Source organism: Haliotis cracherodii, unplaced genomic scaffold (genome assembly GCF_022045235.1).
Source record: "Haliotis cracherodii isolate W230 unplaced genomic scaffold, xgHalCrac1.p SCAF_1, whole genome shotgun sequence".
Classification (NCBI taxonomy): domain Eukaryota; kingdom Metazoa; phylum Mollusca; class Gastropoda; order Lepetellida; family Haliotidae; genus Haliotis; species Haliotis cracherodii.
In genome coordinates, this window is record NW_027266264.1 from 36,473,489 (window position 1) to 36,487,905 (window position 14,417).

The 14,417-nt window shown below is 39.8% G+C and overlaps 2 long non-coding RNA genes across 2 annotated transcripts; both read right to left on the minus strand.

The window, feature by feature from the left end:
- Window positions 1-7,194: 7,194 nt before the first annotated feature.
- LOC139464035 (uncharacterized) lies at window positions 7,195-10,328 on the minus strand. The gene is made up of 3 exons (XR_011653086.1): window positions 10,252-10,328; window positions 7,894-7,997; window positions 7,195-7,253 (listed from the first exon to the last, which is right to left on the minus strand). It is a non-coding gene; the product is annotated as an uncharacterized lncRNA (long non-coding RNA).
- Window positions 10,329-10,335: 7 nt separating this feature from the next.
- On the minus strand, window positions 10,336-13,076 carry LOC139464042 (uncharacterized). The gene is made up of 3 exons (XR_011653087.1): window positions 12,990-13,076; window positions 11,724-11,930; window positions 10,336-10,418 (listed from the first exon to the last, which is right to left on the minus strand). It is a non-coding gene; the product is annotated as an uncharacterized lncRNA (long non-coding RNA).
- Between the last annotated feature and the right edge of the window lie 1,341 nt (window positions 13,077-14,417).

Sequence of the window (14,417 nt, forward strand, 5' to 3'; positions counted from 1 at the left end):
CTTTAGTGAGGGGTTTTTCCGAGCTAGGGCTTCATCTAGGGTGTTTTTGTCTTGCCCTATTATTTTCACCAACGGGTTTGATGTTCGTCCCCAGAACGATAATATTGCCTGCTCTCGTCTTAGTTTGTATGAGAGTTCTCCTGTTTCTACTTGCAGTGCTTCTAGTGAAGTACCTGCTGCACCTGTGGTCAGCACTAGCTCTCTGTATTGTATTCTGTTGAGGCGGCTCAAGGCAGTATCTGATGCTGATAGAAAGGCATCACAACCATAGTCTATTTTTGATCTGATAAGTGATTTGTAGATATCCAGCTGAATGCCCCTCGATGTGCCCCAAGATGCCTGAAATTGCCTGCAATATGTTCAGGTCTTTGATCAAGGATCACCCCTGGGTTTTTTTGCGGATTTTTCGAATATGATTCGTTTGCCTTTTATGGAGAGACGGGGTATCATAGCATCTTTCCCCCTGCGTTTGACAGAACTCCCACACTTTTTTCACTTGAAAGGGTGAACCCCCATTTATTGCACCATTGATCTACTCCGTCCAGGACTGACTGGAGTTTTTTCGGATTTGTTAAATATCTCAGTGTTTTACACATATTGCTCCGTCCCTACTGACTTTGACTTCATGTAATATAGTTCGGTACCTCTAGTACATGTGGGATTATATACAGGTTTTGCGGACATTTTATGTCGTTGTTGTTTTTGCATTAAGTGTTTAAGAGGTCGCCTTCTGCCGAAGCAATTTCGGCTGACCTGTCCCTCTTTGGTATTCCTGTGTGTGAGTAGGGTACACATATCTATTGTGAGTTTGGTATACACATAATTTCTGTTTTGTATTGATATGATTTCTAAATTTTTTTTTATTGATATGATTTCATTTTTTGTCCTTGGCTGCTCTGTTTATATACGTTCGAGTAGCTATCCATCTCTCAGAAATAAAGTTAGTTTGGCCTTCGCTATTGCGTCTCTTGGCTTTAGGAGATCTACGACAGATAGCGGATCTAACAGCAATTCTTGTTTTAACCTAGCCCGGGCTGTGCATGGTCTTGACGTTCTAGTAACACGTGAGCAATGGTTAAGTCTGATTGCAAGATGAACAAACCTTGCCATAGCGCTCTTTGTGACCGAGTCTGAGGCGTGAGATGGCAATTTCAATTTCCCTTTAATTTGAGTATGAGTTTGGCTTTTGTTAGACCTTGGGTTGAATTTTGTATAGCCATCTGCCGATCTTACTTACTTCCCATTGAGCTTGCCATCTTTCTGCTATAGAGGCTTTGATTTTGATTTTTATCTCTAGTTTACTAAAGGGAATAGGCTGTATATCCGCTCTGTCTAGAGCTAGCTTTGCCAGTGAGTCTGCTTTTTCATTTCCACGAATATCGATGTGAGATGGGATCCAACACAGCTCCACCTGTTGCCCTTGGACCGATAGTTTTGTATATTCGTATAGAATATTGTTGACTGTGTTTGGCCTGGAGTTTGAGTTTCTGCCACTGATGGTTTGAAGTGCACTTATCGAGTCTGATAGGACGACTGCCTTTGCTTCCGGAAGTTCCGGTATGAGTTTGAGTGCATGATGAATTGCCTCCAATTCAGCCGTGAATACTGACTGACCATCAGGCAGGCGAACTGAATGTGCTTGGGGTTTGGAGCTGTGGATCCCGTAACCAGCACTGTTGTTGATAGGATTCTTGGATCCATCAGTGTTTATATGTGCCCAGCTGTCCAAGGTAGTTTGAATTTTAGTGATAGCTACTGATCGTAGTAGGGTTGGGTTTTCTTTTTTAGTGACTTCTGATGTTAAAGCAGTGTCAACTTTGGGAGTTTTTAAAGTCCAGGGAGGGTGTACCCTTTGTAGTGACTTCCTGGGGGCTGAATGTCATCACAATTGTGACTTCGGATGAGTTCAAGTACTAATATCCCAGATGGCTTAAGTGAGGGATTTTTTCGAGCTAGGGCTTCATCTCGAGTGTTTTTGTCTTGCCATATCTTTTTAACCAAAGGGTTTGATGTTCGTCCCCAGAACGATAATACTGCCTGCTCTCTTCTTAGTTGGAATGAGGCTTCTCCCGTTTCTACTTGTAGTGCTTCTAGTGAGGTGCCTGTTGCTGCACCTGTGGCCAGCGTTAGGGCTTTGTATTTTATTCTGTCTAGGCGGCTCAAGATAGTATCTGATGCTGAGTGAAACGCCTCACAGCCATTGTCAATTTTTGTTCTGATTAGTGATTTGTAGAGGTCAAGCTGAATATCCCTCAATGTGCCCCAAGATGTGCCTGAAATTGCGCGTAGTACGTTCAGGTCTTTTTGACATCTGTTTTCCACATATTCTATATGTTTGCGCCAAGTGAGGTGTTGATCAAGGATCACCCCAAGAAATATTGCGGATTTATCGAATTTGATTGGTCTGCCTTTTATGGAGACACAGGGTATCATAGCATCTTGCCCCCGGCGTTTGAATAGAACTCCAACAGTTTTTTCACTTGAAAGGGTGAATCCCCATTTATTGCACCATTGATCTACTCCATCCAGGGCTGACGTACTGGAGTCTTTTTCTGATTTGTGAAATATCTCTGTGCTTTACCCATATTGCTCCGTCATCAGCGAATTTAGAAGTTTGGGTAGAGGAGTTGACATTGTCAAAAAGATCATTGATCATAATGTTTAACAGGGTTGGGCTTATAATACTGTCTTGTGGCGTCCAATTGTCCAGTGCCATAGGATCACATCGATTGTTCCCTATTTCCCTAGCGACCTGTCTTGCAGGAAGCTATCTATGAAGTTTGCCATGTTCCCTTCTACTCCATTTTGTGCTAGTTTTGTCAGGAGTCTGTCATGCCATACTATGTCGAAGGCTTTGCTGAAATCCAGAAATATTGGGGCTAGGTATTGTCTGTTTAATTTAATTTTATTTCATTTTCCAATCTTAGAATATGATTTAGGTACGAGTGTCCTTACCTGAAGCCACTTTGGTCAGGTTTGATGTGGTTGCCAGTTTCAAGGTGATGCATGAACCTTTTCGTAACCAGGGCTTCCGTGGTTTGCACATGTTTGAGGTGAGTGAGATCGGTCGATAAGTGTTTGGTAGGGCTTCGTCTTTCCCTTGCTTTAGAAGCAGGATAACTGAAGCATGTTTCCATGCTTTTGGGACTTCTCCTTTAGACCATGTCATGTTATACAACTGAGTGAGTAAGCTTTTTGTCTGATCGGGTACGTTTTTCAATATCTCGTAGCTGGTTGTGTCAAAGAACAGGTGCTGTGCCTTTTCTATGTTGTATCGCATCATCAAATTCTGTCACAGTAAATGGTAAATTGTATACCAGATGCTTGCTTTGCGGCTGTTTTGATATCTTAGCATAAGCATTCTTTCCTGTTTGAATTCTTTGCTGCAATTTGTGTTCCTGCTGACAGATGAGAAGTGCTCAGCTAGAATGTTGGCCTTTTCTTTGACTATATGGGCGTTAGCTAACTTGGGATTGGGGAAACCTGTGAACTGATTGACAGCTTCCAGAAGTGCTTGACAGCTTTGAGAAATGATGGCCAGTTTCAGCAAGTGATTGCAGGGTAATGGTAGACTGATTGAACAGCAAGAAAGAAAGGCAATACATTTTTGCAAAATAGGTTTATAGATCCACTGATCCTAAAGAACAAAAAGTGGAAAAGACAAATCAGAAAATTCTATTTGTCTGTATTGTTATCAGGTTGTGATTGCATTAACATGGGACACTGAAGAGTGGCACACATGCCAACATATTCAACTTCTATATGAACCAAAAAATCAATTAAACATGGTGAAATAGTTTTTAATATTATTTTGTTCACACCTTCTAACAAAATTTTGAACAAAAATATCTGTAAATCAAGAATCGTATTGCTTAACGAACAGGATAAAGATTCATTTCAGCAACGATTATCAGGCTCAAAGGGGATTGCAAGAAGCCACGAGAAAGTTAATATGTAAGCCAGATATGTATATTCACAAAGTGCTATTGACATTTTCAAGTATCAAAACATGCAAAGAACTCAGAAAGGTGGATGATGATGCTGCTGTCTTCATCAGATGTGTGTGATAAATGCCACCACTGGCCACTGTACATGCTGATTGACGTGGTGACGTAAAAGTACATAGAAAACATTCCAGCACAGTCAGAGTGCATAAAGCCATGCAGGTTTCCATAACAAAATACACGGCATAACAAACTAATTTCTTACCTTCACCCAATCTCATTAAAATCAGTTCTAAGTTCTCGCTGCCGCTAAACAAAGATCTGAGGACATCCCATTACGGGTCACGTCAGAACGACCTTTCGCGAACTTTGACCGACCAATTGAGTGACCAATCTGAAGGAAGCTTTCTCGTGCTTTACGGCACTCGTTTCAACCTGGCGACTACCATTTCAGACTACCCATGAAAAATATGTTAACACAGTTCTCGATTAAAATTTTGAAAACTAAACAAACGGACATTCCGGAATGTCTAATATATGGTTGGGATTGTATGGCAGTGCTTGCCACGTACTGTGCAACGCCTCCTCCGTTCAAATGATTATCCTATGGAAGCGAGAGACAAACGATAATTTTGACGGAATCAGTCGTACGGGCCGTAACTGTCTTTCGGAATACAGAATATCTTCCATCATGATGTTGTTTTTTTGTTTATTTGTATAACACCACAATATTCCAGCTATATGACCGTGGTCTGTAAATAATCAAGTCTGGACCAGACAATTCAGTGATCGACATCATGAACCTTGATCCACACAATTGGAATCCGATGACATGCATCAACCAAGTTAGCGAGTCTGACCACCCGATCCCTTACGACAAGCATAGTTTAGGGCAAGAATGGGTTGGTGAAGATCTATTCCTCCCCGGATCTTCACGGGTGTGACCAGCAGTTGGTGTTGTCAGTGTACAACACTCCCAACACTGGCTCATGTAAGTACTGGTCCAACCAGTAGCCACTGAAGCCACCCATTCCCAGCATCCTTCAACCTGGGGTAATGAGGACATGCTTATCCTAGAGCTGGAACTACCCAGCACACAACATCTGAAGCTTAAATATGGTCATCAGTGTGAAACTACATGCTATGTTTACTTGTTTGTTTGTTGCGTTACGCAGCATCAGCAATATCTCAGCTATATCACAGCAACCTCTAAATAATTGTGTCAGGACCAGAAAAATCAGTGGTCAATATGAGCACCATCCAATCAGAGTATGAAACACAATCAACCAAGTCACGGAGTCTGACAATATGATCCACTTAAGTCCCCTGTTACCACAAACAATAGAGCACATAGGACCTACTGGTGCTCTGAACCCCATGCCTGCCTGCAAGGTTAAACCACATGCAGTGCACTTCTGACAGGTCTCCAGCCATGCTTCATGCTACATGCTACAAACAGGTTTTCATTCCAAAGCATCAAAACTGTAACAAACAAATGCTAGAATTGATGTCATACAAGCATGATGTATCTATAAGATGCTTGCCCAGATACATTAAAAGGCACCCCTGGACCCACGTTAAGTAAGATACTAACCTATGAGTGACTTCACATCATAGATCACAAGCCTTGGCATGTTGCAAGTAGGATATTCGATCTATTACCCGTAAACATTTGTTTTTGACAACATCAAGGAACGGGTGGGTTTCCCAGACTCCAGTGAGGACATCAACTCAGTCTCAATATCACACACAACCAACTCACAATCACATACAACCAACTCACTATCACATACAACCGACTCAATATCACATACAACCGACTCACTATCACATACAACCAACTCACTATCACATACAACCGACTCATTATCACATACAACCAACTCAATATTACATACAACCAACTCAATATCACATACAACCAAATCAATATCACATACAACCGACTCAATATCACATACAACCGACTCATTATCACATACAACCGACTCAATATTACATACAACTGACTCAATATCACATACAACCAAATCAATATCACATACAACTGACTCAATCTCACATACAACTAACTCAATATCACATACAACTAACTCAATATCACATACAACCAAATCAATATCACATACAACTAACTCAATATCACATACAACCAACTCAATATCACACACAACCAAATCAATATCACATACAACTAACTCAATATCACAAACAACCAACTCAATATCACATACAACTAACTCAATATCACATACAACTTACTCAATATCACATACAACCGTCTCAATATCACACACAACGAAATCAATATCACATACAACCGTCTCACTATCACATACAACCAACTCAATATCACATACAACCGACTCACTATCACATACAACTAACTCAATATCACACACAACCAAATCAATATCACATACAACTAACTCAATATCACATACAACCAACTCAATATCACACACAACCAAATCAATATCACATACAACTAACTCAATATCACATACAACAACTAACTCAATATCACATACAACTGACTCAATATCACACACAACCGACTCACTATCACATACATCCGAGTCTATATCACATACAACCGACTCAATATCACACACAACCGACTCACTATCACATACAACCGACTCAATATCACATACAACCGATTCACTATCACATACAACCGACTCAATATCACAAATAACCAACTCAATACTAGGGGTCACTATAGGTCTGGAAATCACTATTGTGATAACTATTGATATTGAAAGAAACTATTGCAATCAACCGAATCAATATCACATACAACTGAATCAATATCACATACAACTGACTCAATATCACATACAACCGAATCAATATCACATACAACCGAATCAATCTCACATTCAACTGAATCAATATCACATACAACCGAATCAATATCACATACAACCGAATCATTATCACATACAACCGAATCAATATCACATACAACTGACTCAATATCACATACAACCGAATCAATATCACATACAACTGAATCAATATCACATACAACCGAATCAATATCACATACAACCAAATCAATATCACATACAAACGACTGATGTCAGGACCAGTGGATCACGTCATCTTTGATTACTAGCAACAATGTTTTTGAAAAGATATCACAAACAATGAAAACAATGAATGAAACATGAAATGAAATAATAATAAAGCTCAGTTTGAGTACTGTACACAACCAATACAGCTCCTACTTCCTACCACCTACTTGGGTGTGATGTTGACCTCGCCCACCTCCCCGGCTTCACTGAACCACTCTACGATGTCCTGCAACACAAGCATGTAGAAGGGCAACATTCTCAGTGACGACTAACTACCCAAACATAGGGTGAAACAATGTGTTGATACATGATTACTGCACGTCTAACCATCACTAATACTGCTTCCTGTTCAAACTGGAAACAAAACATATTTTGTTCAAAATTGGATTTTTTTTATAAAAGTACCTATCCTTATTTTAATAAACGAGACTGTGCAAAGCCAAAACATTAGTGATAACTGAACACCAAGAATTAGGAAATGTGTTATTCCAATTTGGGATTTTTCCTGACAGTCTGATACTAGTTAAACTCAGGAAAGACTAGTGGCATTTTCTTGTGGATCAACAGGACAACAGAAGTTTTTAAAACACAATCTAAGTAAAATATGACTCATTTACAACCTTCCTAAAACACAAAATACAATGAACCGTACATTAGAGACTAATGGCAAATATTGATAGGCAAACTTCTTGATCAGTTGATTTGATAAGTAAACTTGGTCAAAAGAAGTAGAGAGTTTGAGTTCAGAAGGCGAAAATAATCTTGAGGTGGCATTTTCACTACTTGCTACTATCAATTTCAAGCAATTCAGCATGTCTGGTGCTATTTTGAGGAGAATGTTGTACAACTATGTTCTCTGTACATACTTCTTTATCATTGCTGACTGCCTTTTCACTTCTGTAGCATACAGTGTAGAGTCCACGGCCATTGGGGATCAGTTTCTTGCCATCTTCGTTGTTGTGTGATGAACCTGCAGAAACACAACACAGCATCATAAGGGTATATCCTTATCCTACAAGCATGCAGGAAAACTGAAACACTTGACGTCTTCACTACACTGTACGTAGTTGTAAGGTGACATTAACCGCTTTCATATCAGAGTTCAGCCTCTCTATACTGAATGACAAAAACTCTTTCAAAATTTTCAGTAAAATGAAATTCCCCCAAAGAGTAATTTGCTCACATCTGAACTACCGTATATCGCTGTGTATAAGGCGAGTTTTTCGTACCTAAAATGAGGGGGCTAAGAAGGGGGGTCGTCTTATACACGGAGTCGAAGATCTCACATTTTTTTCCACTGGCGATGTCAACCGGCGTCCGATAGCCAGCAAAAGCATTTGACAATAAAACTTCGCATTTCGTCCTAAATAACTGTTTCAATAACTATTTCCATACATAAACATGATTTGTATCTCTTTTCCTTGAATAAAGTTTAATAATTTCTGCAAATAAAGTTGAAATGACCCTCGCCTCGATGCAGATTGTCAAGCCAGCTGACACGGTAAAACAATCAACATCCGTGAGTAGAGAGCCGGAAGTACTGGTAATTTGCATATTGCACATGTGACCTAACATGTGATAACCGGTGAAGCTGAAATCAATTCCCGCTGTTTTAACAGTTGTATTAACAAGTGTTGGAGACGGTGTGTTCAAGTGATTGTGGAATAATGTGAATGTGAAGCAAACATAAGCCTAGTTAGTTACAACAAAGTTAACTGGCGATTAATTGCTTACCATTGTCTCTTATATGTTATTACTTCATAAATGAATTTTATTTTACGGGCACCAATTTGGTGTTGTACCGTGTAAACACAAAATGGCGACGTGTGCTGGAGTTACACACGCGACCTATCATTGTAGAAAAAAAACAACGCAAGATAAATATATTTGGCAACAATGCAGTTTACCGGGCGCAGCCCGGCCTCTACCATCCGCTCAATTACCGCGCTTTAGCGCGGCCGGTGTCTCGCTATACCGTGACCGTGGCTCACGCTCCAGTGACTCCAACACCCCTTGCCGGTCAAGCACCCCTTGGGGGTCCTTAGGGAAACTTACACGTCTTTAGGGTCAAACACCCCTTGGAGGTCCTTAGGGTTAGGGTTGGGTTAGGGTTAGGGTTAGCCACCCAATTTGTACACGTTTTAGGGTCCAACACCCCTTGGGGGTCCTTAGGGAAACTTACACGTCTTTAGGGTAAAGTGCACTACTCCCATATATTTTTATTGCATATATAAGGTTTGTGTGTGCACTTGTGATGTGTGCGAAATATGCATCAGTCGGAAAGCGCATGTTAAATCTCCAAAGTAACTAACTAACTTGAGATGTCCGTGTGCGAAATACGCTACAGTCGGCAAGCGCACGTTAAATCTTCTACTGGTATATCAGTCAGGTACATTAACCCTTTTATCCTGACAAGACAGACATCAAACATGACATAACCATGAACAAACATGACATACTCATATCCCCTGCCAATATGACATGTCCTGTTGTGGGCAAGGCATTTGCCCCTATGTCAAAGTTGTCAAAAACCCACCTATTACCACTAGACCTATCTATGTGACAAGTTTGGTGAAGAAATATTGAACGATTTTCAAGATCTGCTCCGCAAACGATCACTACCGCCATTTCAGTCAATCTCAAAGTCGTTGTTATGGAAACTCAATGAATAATTTTTTTTAAATTCCAAAACTATCAAAAGGCGTATCAGAGGCCTGTTTCCATTTTTTAATCCAGAATAGTATTGGAAGACGGCAGGAATTTGTTTTTTACACAAATATGTATCCCAACCACACTTGGCAAGTAGATAAGAAACAAGTCAGGTTGAAAACGTCTCCAATCACCCCTTGTCGCTAGGTAGTCAGCCTTCTAGAAACTGTCCCATCCAGAAACCAAGCCCTTCTGGAAAGCTCAACTCACTGCTGTTAACTGCAGGTCAAATCCATCCATGACAGCACTTGATATTTTTAACAAGTATTTCAATCATTTACTGCCACGGCGAATGACTATCAATATGTTTACACTAGAACTACTACACATAACATATTCACGTGAGGGACACACAGTCCAGTGCTGACAGCATGAACAATAGTATGATCATAGCACACATGCAGCCAGTTCACACCTTGTAACCATGGTAACCCACCGATCCTCATATGCATCTCTCATGACAAGCACAAGCTGCGGAGACCTATTCTGGCACCACAGGGCATGATTATACTGACCATTTCTGTTTGCAAATCTGTTTCCCTTTGACATGTTGGAGGAATGTCCCTTCTGTAAACTTCCCTGTATATTTCCCTGTGCCTTCTTAGCGGACAGAGACATGTACATGTTCGGGTCACCCACACCAAACAATCTGTAGGCCATGTCCTTGTCAGAGTACTCAAGTCTGAAATGTCAACAAATATTTAATGATATATCCACATGATCATAAATACGATATACAAAAATGACAAACCAACAGATTGACTTCAATCTGATTTCACCCGATTCCATTTTGCATACTTGGTCAGGACATTGTAGGCATGCCTCCAAAGACATTACTAATATCAACGCAAATTTGCATGCCCCCAAAGTCAAAGGCATATATACAAAGGGAAACATCTCCCGACTACAGAATGTGAACTAAGATTAGCAGCCCGTGTCATAATAAAGGTCATGGTCATTACAGTAGCTTGCAGATACGTGCATCTTTCGTGTTCATCCTTCTCAAATTTCACTCAAAAAGATATGCTACACTTCTTTGCTCACAGACTCGAATGAAGATTATCTTTAGACGATTGACTCGATAGTTATGTGGGTTGCTATTAACAATATTTCTGACAGAAATCTTTGATGCATTCTTCGTGTTTTAGGAGAGTTGATTTGAATCACAATGTTTAACAAAATGAATGTCAGTGTTTGAATGTGCAGCAGATTATTTATTTGAAGGAGGCCCTCCCTTGTCCAGTATGTTCAGAGACTACACTGATTTTAACTAGTCAGGACTAGCTGTATATTATTTCAATTGTAGCTCACAATCATCTGTCCTAGCCCACAATCATTTTGTGCAAGTGGATGGCGATGGTAGGATGAACTTAAGATCATGTTTTTTTGGATTTACAATAAGTGTAGCTATAAGATAGTTTCATGCAAGTGCGCCCAGGAAGAAAGCACTTAGGAAGAGACGGTTGTACAGTGCTAGCCCACCGAGATACCACGCCACAGTCTTACACGGATACCACGTTCTGACACATTATTCTGACTCCGACCCAACCAGTCCTTGTTGAAGCCACTTAATGCTGAGAGCCACACAGGGTACCTACTAGTACCATCTTTTAACTACTTATGGTATTGACGTGATCTGGGATTATACCAACGACCTTCCACTCTCCAGGCAGACACTTTATCCAGTAAACCCCGGAGGCGGTCAAACTTTCATTGGGATTCCCCTGACATTCCATGGTGGTCAAAGTTGTCTACCTTGGCGGGCGTGACTTATTGTTTTACATTCTTGGGAAATGAATTAAAAAAAAACTAGTCCTTTCAGCCAATCAGATTGTCGTAATTACTAAGAACACACAATAAATGTAATTATCATGTCACAATATCAAATAACACATTATAATGATTAGAATTTACAAGGCTTAATTATCATTGATAAGACACTGGTCACAGGAAACTTAGCATGCAGGGTTGGAGAACTTTTATTCACCTCGCATATTCAGGTATAGCCTCAACAAAGTCCTTGTAATTGTCAAATCCATAATTCTCAATAAAGAGTTTCTTGTTGGTAAGATTACGGTAGTCTTTCCTGAAGTCACTGACAAGGACACCCCCTATCTTGGACAGAAGTACAGCTCTGACATTCTTCTTCACATCTTCGGGAATATTGCCGGCTGCCATGATGTGGCACAAGATTCTGAAAATTGAAAAAGTGAAGGAGTTCAAATTTAATGTCACCTCAGTAGTGTTGCACAGATGATGGAGCACAAAGCTTTAAACCTTTCCGGTAAATTATTCTTTTAATTTTCTTATCTTGTTCTGTTCCTTTTTTTTAAAAGGGTACTAATCTCTGGCTTCTTCTCAGCTGTCTTACACTGCCCACTAGAGGGCTCACTAGCTGCCTTGAGTCGATTTGCTCGGTAACGCAACTGACCGTGACAAGAGACTGGGCTACGGTCTGTAACGACAGCTATATAAACTTTGAGGCAATATCTGTTTCACGCATTTATGAACACTGATTGGTTACCCGTGATCTATGAAGATTTTGACAAATGGCGCATGTTAATTCATTTCTTCATCCTAAAGAAACAGACAAAAAGAATGGTGGAAGCACATCAGATGTCGTTATTTGGAAATACCCCTGATCATGCTGATGGTTATATAGTAATAACAATAAAAAAAAGTATCCCTCTAGTGAAAGCATTTTCAGATTTCAGATTGCGTGAATAATATGATTGCTATCTCTTGTTGTCATCCTGGTAGAACAAAATTAACACAAATCAGTAATGACTTAGTATCTCCTGGTTTGTGTTAATTATGTTTCTCCAATATCTGCCTCAATTATCTCCAAAATTTGGGGCCATTTTCACTCAAATTTGGGGCCACTTTCTCTAAATTGTCTGGTGCCATTTTTTGCATTGGGACATTTTCTTCTGCACCAGACGGAAATTGCTTTACTTGCATGTAAAAAATACACACTGTGATTAGGTGGAGGAATTGTGTATCTGTTGGGTTTTTTATGCACAAAGGTTGTTTACAAAATGGGACACGTGCATTCACTTTTTACACAAAATCACGTCCGTGTCATCCTCTCCAATGAGATCATCTCTAACGTGAACTGTAACTTTTTGTAAGTCGATGTCGTGACATATTTATCCGGAAAGTATGATTTTTCCCAAATGTAGAACATAATTAAGGTTGTCAATTATTGTCCTGCAATATAGAAACGTATTAGCGCCTTAGTGGATCGAAATACCTTTTGAAACATGAAATGACGTGCAATAATATTCCAAATAAACACTCGTCTGTGCTCAGGTCAATCCGTTGACATGTGTGTATGGAGTTTCGCGGGCAATATTACTTGTCTCCCTTGGATTGGCAGTCATCTTCCCCTTCTTGTTGCCCTGCCATAGACTGTGCGCCAGTCTTCAATTATATTAATAGAAACTGTCTCGCATAGATACCATGTCAGATAATGACATATGCACTCGAAGTCATTATATTTAGAGAAGATCCATTTTCTGGTTAGATTGTGCACATTCGTTAGCATACTAGATATATGTTAGAACAGTGAAATCTGTCAAAACCGTACTCTGACTAATCTGTATCTCTGACAATACAGAGGTGTTGTTTCGTGTCTCCACACATAATAACCTTTATTGTACACTTCTCATGTCGACAGTGAAGCTTTTCAATTCCAGCCAGGAAGAGGTTTTCTGAAGCCACCCTGAAAAACCCATCACGGCAGCTTTGAAACCATCGTTCTTCAACGTTCAACTGGCTGTCACTAATATACAAACGGCCTCAAAATACCAAATACTCTTGCGATGAACTATTCAAACAATGTACTACATAGACCAGATCACTTCGTTATGTCCCAAAGTTGAAAGTTAGTCAGGCTTAGAACTTTTTGAACAGCCCTCGTACCATGAAGCATGGATGACAACAAGGCAGCAGTTATTGTTGTGTAATGTACATTTAGGTAATGTACATTTACTATTTAGTAAATCAACCGAATTAACCGAATTAAGAAAATAACGTAACATAAATAATACGTATTTGCTGTATACTAGAGAGTAGACAATTGTACATACCCTTTGGGTTGATTGTTCTTTTTACAGCGTCCGCTTTACAATAATCATGCAAAGTGTGGGATGGGACACAACCCCCAAAAGAGTAGCATTTGTTTAATAAGGAAGTGCTATCCCAAATATAAATGTTGTTACATTAGATCACTTTCTAAATGGTATTGTGTATTCGTAACTTTCGGCCATGGGTGCCCTGCCAATTTACGTTTGTCAGAATGGTACACAAAGTACGTGATCTAGACTACCAGTTGTCGGACTTTCATTTTTGTGGAAGCCTTGGTGGCTGAGTGGGAAAAATGTACTAGAATCTGTGCTTTACTGAGGAAGTGTTATCGCAAGAATAACATTTGTTAAATAACCATGCAATGGAAAAATGAGGTTTCATTTTACGGTTTCAAAGCTGTCAAACGACATGTTTATTTTTAATATCATAAGTCCATGAATATGATAGATCAGTCATCTCAACATCCACACACTCAGAAATCCGAACACTTTTTTCATTGAAGGGATATCTTTTTATGAAACTATAACCATGATATGATAAGGGGCTTTTTCCAAATAAGGCACCAGATGAGGCTCTAGCTTTCCATTTGTCT